The following is a 13654-nucleotide window of genomic DNA, read 5'->3' on the forward strand; positions in this document are numbered from 1 at the left end:
ATATATATATATATATATATATATATATATATATATATATATATATATATATATGCAACAATGATCACAAAAACACTGATCCAAGTATGCAGAATAACCACATATGAAAAATAGAAACTGCTTAACGCGTTTTCGGCTAATTCGCCTTCATCAGAGCAAAGTAGAATTGATTCTACTTTGCTCTGATGAAGGCGAATTAGCCGAAAACGCGTTAAGCAGTTTCTATTTTTCATATGTGGTTATTCTGCATATATATATATATATATAATATATATATATATATATATATATATATATATATATATATATATATATATATATATATATATATATATATATATAAACGTTATATAATCGCAGGATATAAAATAAAATATATATGTATATATATGTTGTGACGATAATCTCTTTCAAGAGAGATTGAGCCTGCTCTTCCCTACATCAAGTTACGCCAAAGATACAAGTATAAGATGCTACATTCAAGATACATCACCAGTAGCACAAAACGTTTTGACCAGGAGGCAAAGCGTACCCAGATCCCCCCCACTCCACACACCCTCCACGCCGGCTTGTCATCAAACCAGCTAACTACCCTTCACCCGCCTGCCTGCTCTGGATTGGTGACTCGCCCGCTACCCGAGTCGACGTCTGAGCCTGACCAGCTATCAACTTCAGAATATTCCTTGTGCTCTTAGCTTTGACATCTCTCTCTTGCATACTAGCTCATTAGCTCATATACGAAGGAAGGTTTCAGCCATAGCCGATATTCTCAGCACCATTTTAACATTGTATTATTGTGTTTCACATTTTCTTTGCAGTTCTTTATTATTTTCATTGAATTTTAACTCCCCGAGATTTGTCTTTATTTTCTCTTATGTTTAAAGTAAATATATTAAAGTTTCATTGTTCATACTTTGTGTTTTACGTGTTCCTCCCTCTCACTTACCACAGACAACAGGCAAGCAGTCTATCTTTTTGTTTTGTTTAAAGTGTGACCAGGCTTTGACACCTGCCAATGGAGGACTGCCGAACATCAACACTCCAACACTTTCCCGTCACAATGTATATGTATATATGTATATATATATGTATATATATATATATATATGTCGTACCTAGTAGCCAGAACGCACTTCTCAGCTTACTATGCAAGGCCCGATTTGCCTAATAAGCCAAGTTTTCATGAATTAATTGTTTTTCGACTACCTAACCTAACCTAACCTAAGTTTTTCGGCTACCTAACCTAACCTAACCTATAAAGATAGGTTAGGTTAGGTAGGGTTGGTTAGGTTCGGTCATATATCTACGTTAATTTTAACTTCATTAAAAAAAAATTGACCTCATACATATAGAAATGGGTAGCTTTATCATTTCATAAGAAAAAAAAATAGAGAAAATATATTAATTCAGGAAATCTTGGCTTATTAGGCAAATCGGGCCTTGCATAGTAAGCCGAGAGGTGCGTTCTGGCTACTAGGTACGACATATATATATATATATATATATATATAACTTTAGAACACTTTCCCACCAGGAGACTCGAACCCTAGCCAGCACAGAAGCCTTCCAGCAACTGGCATAACAGGTACGCCTTAACCCTCTTCACCACCTGCTCAGACCCTTAAAAGAGATGGTAATTTCGGAGTATTTAAATACACCAAAGATCAACACCTCCCAAGAGCACTAGAGCAAGTGAGGGGTCATTTAGACGTTAATTTCATCAAGTCCCTGTTAATATGGGAAGACACAGTGTCTATGCTTAAGGCACAACTCTCCTAAACACGAGAGTGAAGTATACAACTTTAGAACACTTTCCCACCAGGAGACTCGAACCCTAGCCAGCACAGAAGCCTTCCAGCAACTGGCATAACAGGTACGCCTTAACCCTCTTCACCACCTGCTCAGACCCTTAAAAGAGATGGTAATTTCGGAGTATTTAAATACACCAAAGATCAACACCTCCCAAGAGCACTAGAGCAAGTGAGGGGTCATTTAGACGTTAATTTCATCAAGTCCCTGTTAATATGGGAAGACACAGTGTCTATGCTTAAGGCACAACTCTCCTAAACACGAGAGTGAAGTATACAACTTTAGAACACTTTCCCACCAGGAGACTCGAACCCTAGCCAGCACAGAAGCCTTCCAGCAACTGGCATAACAGGTACGCCTTAACCCTCTTCACCACCTGCTCAGACCCTTAAAAGAGATGGTAATTTCGGAGTATTTAAATACACCAAAGATCAACACCTCCCAAGAGCACTAGAGCAAGTGAGGGGTCATGACCCCTCACTTGCTCTAGTGCTCTTGGGAGGTGTTGATCTTTGGTGTATTTAAATACTCCGAAATTACCATCTCTTTTAAGGGTCTGAGCAGGTGGTGAAGAGGGTTAAGGCGTACCTGTTATGCCAGTTGCTGGAAGGCTTCTGTGCTGGCTAGGGTTCGAGTCTCCTGGTGGGAAAGTGTTCTAAAGTTGTATACTTCACTCTCGTGTTTAGGAGAGTTGTGCCTTAAGCATAGACACTGTGTCTTCCCATATTAACAGGGACTTGATGAAATTAACGTCTAAATGACCCCTCACTTGCTCTAGTGCTCTTGGGAGGTGTTGATCTTTGGTGTATTTAAATACTCCGAAATTACCATCTCTTTTAAGGGTCTGAGCAGGTGGTGAAGAGGGTTAAGGCGTACCTGTTATGCCAGTTGCTGGAAGGCTTCTGTGCTGGCTAGGGTTCGAGTCTCCTGGTGGGAAAGTGTTCTAAAGTTGTATACTTCACTCTCGTGTTTAGGAGAGTTGTGCCTTATATATATATATATATATATATATATATATATATATATATATATATATATATATATATATATATTTTTTTTTTTTTTTAAAGTTTGTGAGGGTGCCACTGGTGCCAATGTGGGGACCCATAGCCTCGGAGAAGAAAATAAAAAGTATTCAGAGGAGACCTTGTGGTTTCTCACTAAACACTAATATTATCTTCTCCTACCACCCCCATTCTTTTGTATGTACACATATATATTTACTTTATTTGAACTTTGTTACAAAAAAGGAGTTACATATGGGTTACAAAGATGGTTATCATAGGTTGTCGATTAGGTTATATATATATATATATATATATATATATATATATATATATATATATATATATATATATATATATATATATATATATATATATATATATATATATATATATTCTACCACAACTATATTCTACCCACCTCAAGACTCCGCTCTAATATAGAAACATCAAGAAATATGGACCAATAGGCTTTCTACAATCACTTCCATTTCAATACCCATTGTTTCGTGTTCTGTCTTGTGTTTATGAAATTAATACCATATATATATATATATATATATATATATATATATATATATATATATATATATATATATATATATATATATATATATATATTATTAAATATGACCGAAAAAGTAAGATTAATAATTCTAACACGAATTTTCTCAATCTTTCGTACATTTCGTTTCACTGTTGGAGGTAAATCAAAAATCAATTCTCCAAAATTCATTTTTATTTCTAGTCTGACGCGACACGAGCGCGTTTCGTAAAACTTATTACATTTTCAAAGACTTTAGTTCACAAATACACAACTGAATAGAACTTACGCATCTCCGATTTTATATCTACATTTGAGTGAGGAAATCCTAGGATTTCTAGAAATCCTAGTAAACAACAAAGAAATCATCGATAGATACAGCGATAGCAGGCGGCTTGACGTTTGCGAGGCACTACACATCAAAAATTCAACACCAGCAATCAACAGCCAATTATTGCACAACTATATTCTACCCACCTCAAGACTCCGCTCCAATATAGAAGCATCAACAAATATGGACCAATAGGCTTTCTACAAACACTTCTATTCAATATCCATTGTTTCGTGTTCTGTCTTGTGTTAATGAAATTAATACCCTATTAATACTCTTGTTCTGTCTTGTGTTGATGAAATTAATACCCTATTAATACCACATCTTGTTCTGTTTTGTGTTAATGCCACATCACCCCTTCCACCTCACTCAAATGTAGATATAAAATCGGAGATGCGTAAGTTCTATTCAGTTGTGTATTTGTGAACTAAAGTCTTTGAAAATGTAATAAGTTTTACGAAACGCGCTCGTGTCGCGTCAGACTAGAAATAAAAATGAATTTTAGAGAATTGATTTTTGATTTACCTCCAACAGTGAAACGAAATGTACGAAAGATTGAGAAAATTCGTGTTAGAATTATTAATCTTACTTTTTCGGTCATATTTAATAATATATGTCTAAAGGAAAGACTGCTACCAAAATATACTAATATATATATATGTATATATATATATATATATATATATATATATATATATATATATATATATATATATATATATATATATATATATATATATATTGGTGTATACTGGCAGCAGGTTTTCTTTCAAACATGTTTCATTGAATATGACCGCATATTCTGTATTTATTATTTTCTGGTTTAGGGCTTCTATCCCTCTAACTATTTTCTTAGCATCAGGGCTTAATTGAAATAGGAGTTCTCCAAAACTCATTTTCGTACTTTTAAGGTGAAGAAAAGAAGTGATTTACTATAGAGTGTATTACACTTATTTGTATAATTTGCACGACGTTTCGAACCTCCATGGTTCATTCTCAAGTGAACAGATCTTACAATACTAGTTGATTTTATACCCGCATTAGGTCAGGTTATAATACAATGAAGGTGAAAACATGGGGGGATACGTAAGGGATAAATGTGAGGTGAAACATAGAGGCTGCAGAAGGCTTATTGGCCCATACGAGGCATCTCCTATCTAAACACAAAGATTAATCCAGTGTAATTGGCCTGTTATGTTGGACATTGTCTTCTGTGTTGGCATCGATATGTTCTTGTCTTGTCCTTACTCTCATGGTGGGTAGAGTAAATAGTTCCGTGATTTGGGTGTTCATGGTAGGTCGCTCTATTCTTATGTGAATTGCCTCAAGAATTTGTAATCTTCTTGAATCTTGGGTTTTGTCTATTATGCAAGTATTCTTGTTCAACATTTCTCTTGTTAGAGAACACAAATGCGAACAAGCCTGAATGGTCCCCAGGACAATATGCAACTGAAAACTCACACCCCAGATGTGACTCGAACCCATACTCCCAGAAGCAACGCAACTGGTATGTACAAGACGCCTTAATCCACTTGACCGTCAAGTCAAGTTTGAGTTTTGGGGTGTGAGGGGTGTGAGTTTTCAGTTGCATATTGTCCTGGGGACCATTCAGGCTTGTTCGCATTTGTGTTCCTCACGTGTGCCCCAAAGAATGAAGTGATTTGGTAAAATGCTATGCCCAAGATTAATATCCGAGTGCCGGCGGTGGGGTGGTTCAAATAGCTTAGGCTATCACCTCATTATGTCCGGTCGTGATGGTCAAGTGGATTAAGGCGTCTTGTACATAACAGTTGCGTTGCTTCTGGGAGTATGGGTTCGAGTCACTTCTGGGGTGTGAGTTTTCAGTTGCATATTGTCCTGGGGACCATTCAGGCTTGTTCGCATTTGTGTTCCTCACGTGTGCCCCAAAGAATGAGGTGATTTGGTAAAATGCTATGCCCAAGATTACTATCCGAGTGCCGGCGGTGGGGTGGTTCAAATAGCTTAGGCTATCACCTCATTATGTCCGGTCGTGATGGTCAAGTGGATTAAGGCGTCTTGTACATACCAGTTGCGTTGCTTCTGGGAGTATGGGTTCGAGTCACTTCTGGGGGTGTGAGTTTTCAGTTGCATATTGTCCTGGGGACCATTCAGGCTTGTTCGCATTTGTGTTCCTCACATGTGCCCCAAAGAATGAGGTGATTTGGTAAAATGCTATGCCCAAGATTACTATCCGAGTGCCGGTGGTGGGGTGGTTCAAATAGCTTAGGCTATCACCTCATTATGTCCGGTCATGATGGTCAAGTGGATTAAGGCGTCTTGTACATACCAGTTATATGTATATATATATATATATATATATATATATATATATATATATATATATATATATATATATATATATATATATATATATATATATATACAAATATATACATATTCAGTTGCATATTGTCCTGGGGACCATTCAGGCTTGTTCGCATATATATATATATATATATATATATATATATATATATATATATATATATATATATATATATATATATATATATATATATTCACTGTCCTATGCTTCATCCTAAACTGATGATTTTTTTTAAAAACTAGAAGCAGATTATTTCTGAATAGGTGATTTAGAAATGATAAGTTGTTACTGCTGTCGACCGTATTCTCTCTGGTGTGTGATAACATGCACTACTGGTGGACGTGTAGTGACAGTCACTGCCAATGTGCGACCCATCCACATGTTTAAATAGTATTTTTTTAACTCTGTGCAACATAGTTAAAACATTGATGTAAAAGGCGATTAGATAGTAGAATTTTATACTATTCACTTTATTGAGTCCTATAAAACGAAGCTAAAAACTAACTTAAATATTCCAAGCTCTAGTATAGAACATATATGTACTATATGTGGGCCCCAGATAGCGTGTATTAGGCATAGGAAGGTTAGGTGAGATTAGTTTAGGTTGTCTTTACAACTTAAATTCAAAACCGGTTCCGGTTTGTCCAAATATAATAGTAATAATATCTACTTCTAATTGTTAATTACGTCAAATATGTACTATGGTCCTCATCGTTACTATTAGTACTAACTAAAAGGAAGGCTGGGCTGCAATGTGACAATGGCAAGTAAAAACATAATACCCTGGAACAGTATACTTTATCTTATAGTTCAACGTTTGGTATCCAACTGAATTTAATTGATAACTGTAATACAACAATTTGCTCCATATGACAATGACATTAGGGTGAGAAATTTTATTCAGCATTCTTCAAGTATTTACATGAATCTATATTTATAAAAGAGAACGTTTGTGTGTGTTCTAGGTTGGAGGTCAGATGCTGACCACCAACCTGACTGTCAGAGGCAGGTCATGGTCGACCCATTCTTACCTTTAATATGCCAGTCTTCTATTGTGACCTTTTAGTCACCCCCTATGATGTCTCCTCTAAGGTTCACATTTCCTGAATGTTTTCAAACGTTTTAGCTGTTCATCACACAGAAATTTGTCACAATATTATTACAACGTTGTGCTAAAGTAACAATAGTTAAACAACGTTGTGGTTGTTATGTGTTTGTTGGTCACATGCTCCATGTTCAGAGAGAGAGAGAGAGAGCGAGAGAGAGAGAGAGAGAGAGAGAGAGAGAGAGAGAGAGAGAGAGAGAGAGAGAGAGAGAGAGAGAGAGAGAGAGAGAGAGAGAGAGAGAGAGAGCGAGAGAGAGAGGGAGGGAGGAAGGGAGGGAGAGGGGGAGGGAGGGAGAGAGAGAGAGAGAGAGAGAGAGAGTGAGAGAGAGAGAGAGAGAGAGAGAGAGAGAGAGAGAGAGAGAGAGAGAGAGAGAGAGAGAGAGAGAGAGAGAGAGAGAGAGAGAGAGAGAGAGAAGGGGGAATAAATCGGTAAGTTAGGAGATAGAAGGGTAGAGGAAAAGAGGGGAGAACGAGTGGATGAGAGTGTGAAGGGCAAGAGAAGGAAAGGGGTCCGGGAAAGATAAAGGGTAGGGAAGGGAGTGTGCAAGAGAGGGGGTAGAGGAGGGAGGAGGTGGGGGAAAATGGGAAAAGTTGGAATTGAGGGTGGAAAATTGTATAGAGAGGAGAGAGATGGAAACAAAAGGTGATGGGAGTGGGGATGTGTTTAAGGGAGGATACCCAGCCATCGCCGGGTATCCCACCTTGTTATGTTATAAAGTTCATGGATTTCTTACCAAATTGCCTAACATCGTTGCTATACACTTCATTCTCCTTGTTGACATCTGCACCATCACGGGTGAGGATCCTCACCACGTCGTTGTGACCTTCAAAGGCTGCATACTGAACAGCTGTCCAACCTGTCAGACAAATATAATGTTATCTGGTATGATTTATCACGACTCAAGATGCTTCTGAAATGATCATACAGAGTATTATGGACATAACAATTTGTTATGTGTGGCCAGGGTGGGATTTGAGAATAAGGGAATGTTCTTATGTGTTCTTGGGAACACTCAGTACTCTAGGCTGAGAGGTGTGGCCATGGTGGGATTTGAGAATAAGGGAATGTTCTTATGTGTTCTTGGGAACACTCAGTACTCTAGGCTGAGAGGTGTGGCCAGGGTGGGATATGAGAGTAAGGGAATGTTCTTATGTGTTCTTGGGAACACTCAGTACTCTAGGCTGAGAGGTGTGGCCAGGGTGGGATATGAGAGCAAGGGAATGTTCTTATGTGTTCTTGGGAACACTCAGTACTCTAGGCTGAGAGGTGTGGCCAGGGTGATATATGAGAGTAAGGGAATGTTCTTATGTGTTCTTAGGAGAAAAGTAGTTAGGAGTTTGGTAGTGTCATTCTTATCTTTAGTGTAGTTTCGTGTTGTTAATATATTTCTTGTTATTTATGTGTCTAGTACAGTTACTGAGCATACACTGAGGGTGTAATGTGTGAAGACAACAACAGGGATGGAGTCCTGGGATTCTTACCTCATATGCCTCAAGAAACTACATCTGTAACTCAATACTGACTCAAAATGTAATTCAATACCCAGTTACAATTAATTGTAGCCACTGAGTGCTGTTTATCTAGTCATTTTAAATTCTAGTTATTTCTAAGCATTACAATAGTTCTATTTTCAATCAGGGGCAAAAACCATTGAGAATTTTTATTTTCATTATTTTTTATGTAATAATAGTCACACATATAAGCTGCTGCCTGGATGCCACTATGATAACAGTATCCGATAAATTGCTGAGAATGTAATAGTTAATGATTCAAAACTTCTAAAGAAAATCAGTTATCATTTATAGTGACTGCACGACCTACATGTTCAAAAAAGGCCGTAAGTTCAACAATGCCATTAGTCTAAACGATAAATCAATATTTATATATTAAAGAGACGGAGAAACTTTTGAAAACATTTGGTAACGTTTATTTACCCAGAATCATTGGCATAGTTTGAACGAACTCTACACCTGCAGCAACCTGTGTAAGAGTTGTTCTACACCTGAAGCAGCCTGTGTAAGAATTGTTCTACACCTGCAGCAGACTGTGTAAGAGTTGTTCTACACCTGAAGCAGCCTGTGTAAGAATTGTTCTACACCTGAAGCAGCCTGTGTAAGAGTTGTTCTACACCTGCAGCAGACTGTGTAAGAGTTGTTCTACACCTGAAGCAGCCTGTGTAAGAGTTGTTCTACACCTGAAGCAGCCTGTGTAAGAATTGTTCTACACCTGAAGCAGCCTGTGTAAGAGTTGTTCTACACCTGAAGCAGCCTGTGTAAGAATTGTTCTACACCTAAAGCAGCCTGTGTAAGAATTGTTCTACACCTGAAGCAGCCTGTGTAAGAATTGTTCTACACCTGAAGCAGACTGTGTAAGAGTTGTTCTACACCTGAAGCAGCCTGTGTAAGAATTGTTCTACACCTGAAGCAGCCTGTGTAAGAATTGTTCGTCACCTGTAGCAGCCTGTGTAAGAATTGTTCTACACCTGTAGTAGCCTGTGTAAGAATTGTTCTACACCTGTAGTAGCCTGTGTAAGAATTGTTCTACACCTGTAGTAGCCTGTATAAGAATTGTTCTACACCTGCAGCAGCCTGTGTAAGAATTGTTCTACACCTGAAGCAGCCTGTGTAAGAATTGTTCTACACCTGAAGCAGCCTGTGTAAGAGTTGTTCTACACCTGAAGCAGACTGTGTAAGAGTTGTTCTACACCTGAAGCAGACTGTGTAAGAATTGTTCTACACCTGAAGCAGCCTGTGTAAGAATTGTTCTACACCTGAAGCAGCCTGTGTAAGAATTGTTCTACACCTGTAGTAGCCTGTGTAAGAATTGTTCTACACCTGTAGTAGCCTGTGTAAGAATTGTTCTACACCTGAAGCAGCCTGTGTAAGAGTTGTTCTACACCTGAAGCAGACTGTGTAAGAGTTGTTCTACACCTGAAGCAGCCTGTGTAAGAATTGTTCTACACCTGAAGCAGCCTGTGTAAGAGTTGTTCTACACCTGAAGCAGACTGTGTAAAAGTTGTTCTACACCTGAAGCAGCCTGTGTAAGAATTGTTCTACACCTGAAGCAGCCTGTGTAAGAATTGTTCTACACCTGTAGTAGCCTGTGTAAGAATTGTTCTACACCTGTAGTAGCCTGTGTAAGAATTGTTCTACACCTGTAGTAGCCTGTGTAAGAATTGTTCTACACCTGAAGCAGCCCGTGTAAGAATTGTTCTACACCTGCAGCAGCCTGTGTAAGAATTGTTCTACACCTGAAGCAGCCTGTGTAAGAATTGTTCTACACCTGAAGCAGCCTGTGTAAGAATTGTTCTACACCTGTAGTAGCCTGTGTAAGAATTGTTCTACACCTGTAGTAGCCTGTGTAAGAATTGTTCTACACCTGAAGCAGCCCGTGTAAGAATTGTTCTACACCTGCAGCAGCCTGTGTAAGAATTGTTCTACACCTGAAGCAGCCTGTGTAAGAATTGTTCTACACCTGAAGCGCCTGCGATGTCTGTGAAAAAAGTAACATTATTGGTAATATTTACATGAAAACTGGTAAAGGAAAATATGTGAACCTAATAACCATCCTACACACTCATCTCTTAGATATAGATTATATGTTTATTGCATTTGGTGATAACAAAAGCATCAATTACTAATATGGATCTACTTCAAGCTTCCTGCTGCTTATTTTGGAAAAGATGAAATGATATATAATCAAATAGCTGATATATGTAACACGAACGAATCAGTCTTAATTGGTGACGTAAATCTGCCTACACCATACTGGGGAGATCCAATATCTAATAGCTTTGGACATAGTTTGTTCACAAATTTATTTTAAATCGCACTGTGTTAATTGGTTAAGAATCTAACGTGGACCTCAAATGTCCTGGACATAATTTTACCTTCTAATAAAGATTCTATAAATTATGTACAAGTGGACAAAGAATTAAGTTCTAGTGATCATCATTGTTTCATCCTGTTTAACATGGAATAAATGCACAAATTATGAGGAAATACAAAATTTGTATAAAACTGATTTAAAGAGTGACAAAAGTTATGCTTCCCGAGCAGGAATTATATCACCATAGAACAAACACAAACGAGGCCAGGACCAAGTTAAACAGTGCAACAATCAAAACTAATATTGAATTACAATCATTGTGTCATCATGGTATAGTGTATGTCATCATGCTGAGACATGTTATCATGTCTCAGCATGATGACATGTGGCTGCTGCAGGTGTGTTGCAGTCCTTCAGTGAGGCACATGTGGCTGCTGCAGAAGTGTCGCAGTCCTTCAGTGAGGCACATGTGGCTGCTGCAGAAGTGTTGCAGTCCTTCAGTGAGGCACATGTGGCTGCTGCAGATGTGTTGCAGACTAGCAGTGAGGCACATGAGACTGCTGCAGATGTGTTGCAGACTATCAGTGAGGTACATGTGGCTGCTGCAGATGTGTTGCAGTCCTTCAGTGAGGCACATGTGGCTGCTGCAGATGTGTTGCAGTCCTTCAGTGAGGCACATGTGGCTGCTTCAGAAGTGTTGCAGTCCTTCAGTGAGGCACATGTGGCTGCTGCAGGTGTGTTGCAGTCCATCAGTGAGGCGCATGTGGCTGTTGCAGGTGTGTTGCAGTCCTTCAGTGAGGCACATGTGGCTGCTGCAGGTGTGTTGCAGACTATCAGTGAGACACATGTGGCTGCTGCAGGTGTGTTGCAGACTATCAGTGAGGCACATGTGGCTGCTGCAGGTGTGTTGCAGACTATCAGTGAGGCACATGTGGCTGCTGCAGGTGTGTTGCAGACTATCAGTGAGGCACATGTGGCTGCTGCAGGTGTGTTGCAGACTAGCAGTGAGGCACATGAGGCTGCTGCACATGTGTTGCAGACTATCAGTGAGGTACATGTGGCTGCTGCAGGTGTGTTGCAGACCATCAGTGAGGTAAATGTGACTGCTGTAGGTGTGTTGCAGTTCATCAGTGAAGCACATGTGGCTGCTGCAGGTGTGTTGCAGTCCATCAGTGAAGCACATGTGGCTCCTGCAGGTGTGTTGCAGTTCATCAGTGAGGTAAATGTGACTGCTACAGGTGTGTTGCAGTTCCATCAGTGAGACACATGTGGCTGTTGCAGGTGTGTTGCAGACTATCAGTGAGGCACATGAGGCTGCTGCCGATGTGTTGCAGTCCATCAGTGAGGTACATGTAGCTGCTGCAGGTGTGTTGTAGTCAATCAGTGAGGCACATGAGCCTGCTGCAGGTGTGTTGCAGTCCATCAGTGAGGCACATGTGGCTGTTGCAGTTCATCAGTGAGGCACATGTGGCTGTTGCAGTCCATCAGTGAGGCACATGTGGCTGCTGCAGTCCATCAGTGAGGCACATGTGGCTGTTGCAGTTCATCAGTGAGGCACATGTGGCTGCTGCAGTCCATCAGTGAGGCACATGTGGCTGCTGCAGTCCATCAGTGGGGCACATGTGGCTGTTGCAGTCCATCAGTGAGGCACATGTGGCTGTTGCAGTCCATCAGTGAGGCACATGTGGCTGCTGCAGTCCATCAGTGAGGCACATGTGGCTGTTGCAGGTATGTTGCAGTCCATCAGTGAGGCACATGTGGCTGCTGCAGGTGTGTTGCAGTCAATCAGTGAGGCACATGTGGCTGTTGCAGTTCATCAGTGAGGCACATGTGGCTGTTGCAGTCCATCAGTGATGCACATGTAGCTGTTGCAGTCCATCAGTGAGGTACATGTGGCTGCTGCAGTCCATCAGTGAGGCACATGTGGCTGTTGCAGTTCATCAGTGAGGCACATGTGGCTGCTGCAGTCCATCAGTGAGGCACATGTGACTGCTGCAGTCCATCAGTGAGGCACATGTGGCTGCTGCAGTCCATCAGTGAGGCACATGTGGCTGCTGCAGTCCATCAGTGAGGCACATGTGGCTGTTGCAGTTCATCAGTGAGGCACATGTGGCTGCTGCAGTCCTTCAGTGAGGCACATGTGGCTGCTGCAGTCCATCAGTGAGGCACATGTGGCTGCTGCAGTCCATCAGTGAGGCACATGTGGCTGCTGCAGTCCATCAGTGAGGCACATGTGGCTGTTGCAGTTCATCAGTGAGGCACATGTGGCTGTTGCAGTCCATCAGTGAGGCACATGTGGCTGCTGCAGTCCATCAGTGAGGCACATGTGGCTGTTGCAGTTCATCAGTGAGGCACATGTGGCTGTTGCAGTCCATCAGTGAGGCACATGTGGCTGTTGCAGTCCATCAGTGAGACACATGTGGCTGTTACAGTCCATCAGTGAGGCACATGTGGCTGTTGCAGTCCATCAGTGATGCACATGTGGCTGTTGCAGTCCATCAGTGAGGTACATGTGGCTGCTGCAGGTGTGTTGCAGTCCATCAGTGAGGCACATGTGGCTGTTGCAGGTGTGTTGCAGACCATCAGTGAGGCACATGTGGCTGCTGCAGGTGTGTTGCAGTCCATCAGTGAGGCACATGTGGCTGTTGCAGGTGTGTTGCAGACCATCAGTGAGGTAAATGTGGC

This window comes from Procambarus clarkii, unplaced genomic scaffold (assembly GCF_040958095.1).
Source record: "Procambarus clarkii isolate CNS0578487 unplaced genomic scaffold, FALCON_Pclarkii_2.0 HiC_scaffold_134, whole genome shotgun sequence".
Taxonomy (NCBI): Eukaryota; Metazoa; Arthropoda; class Malacostraca; order Decapoda; family Cambaridae; genus Procambarus; species Procambarus clarkii.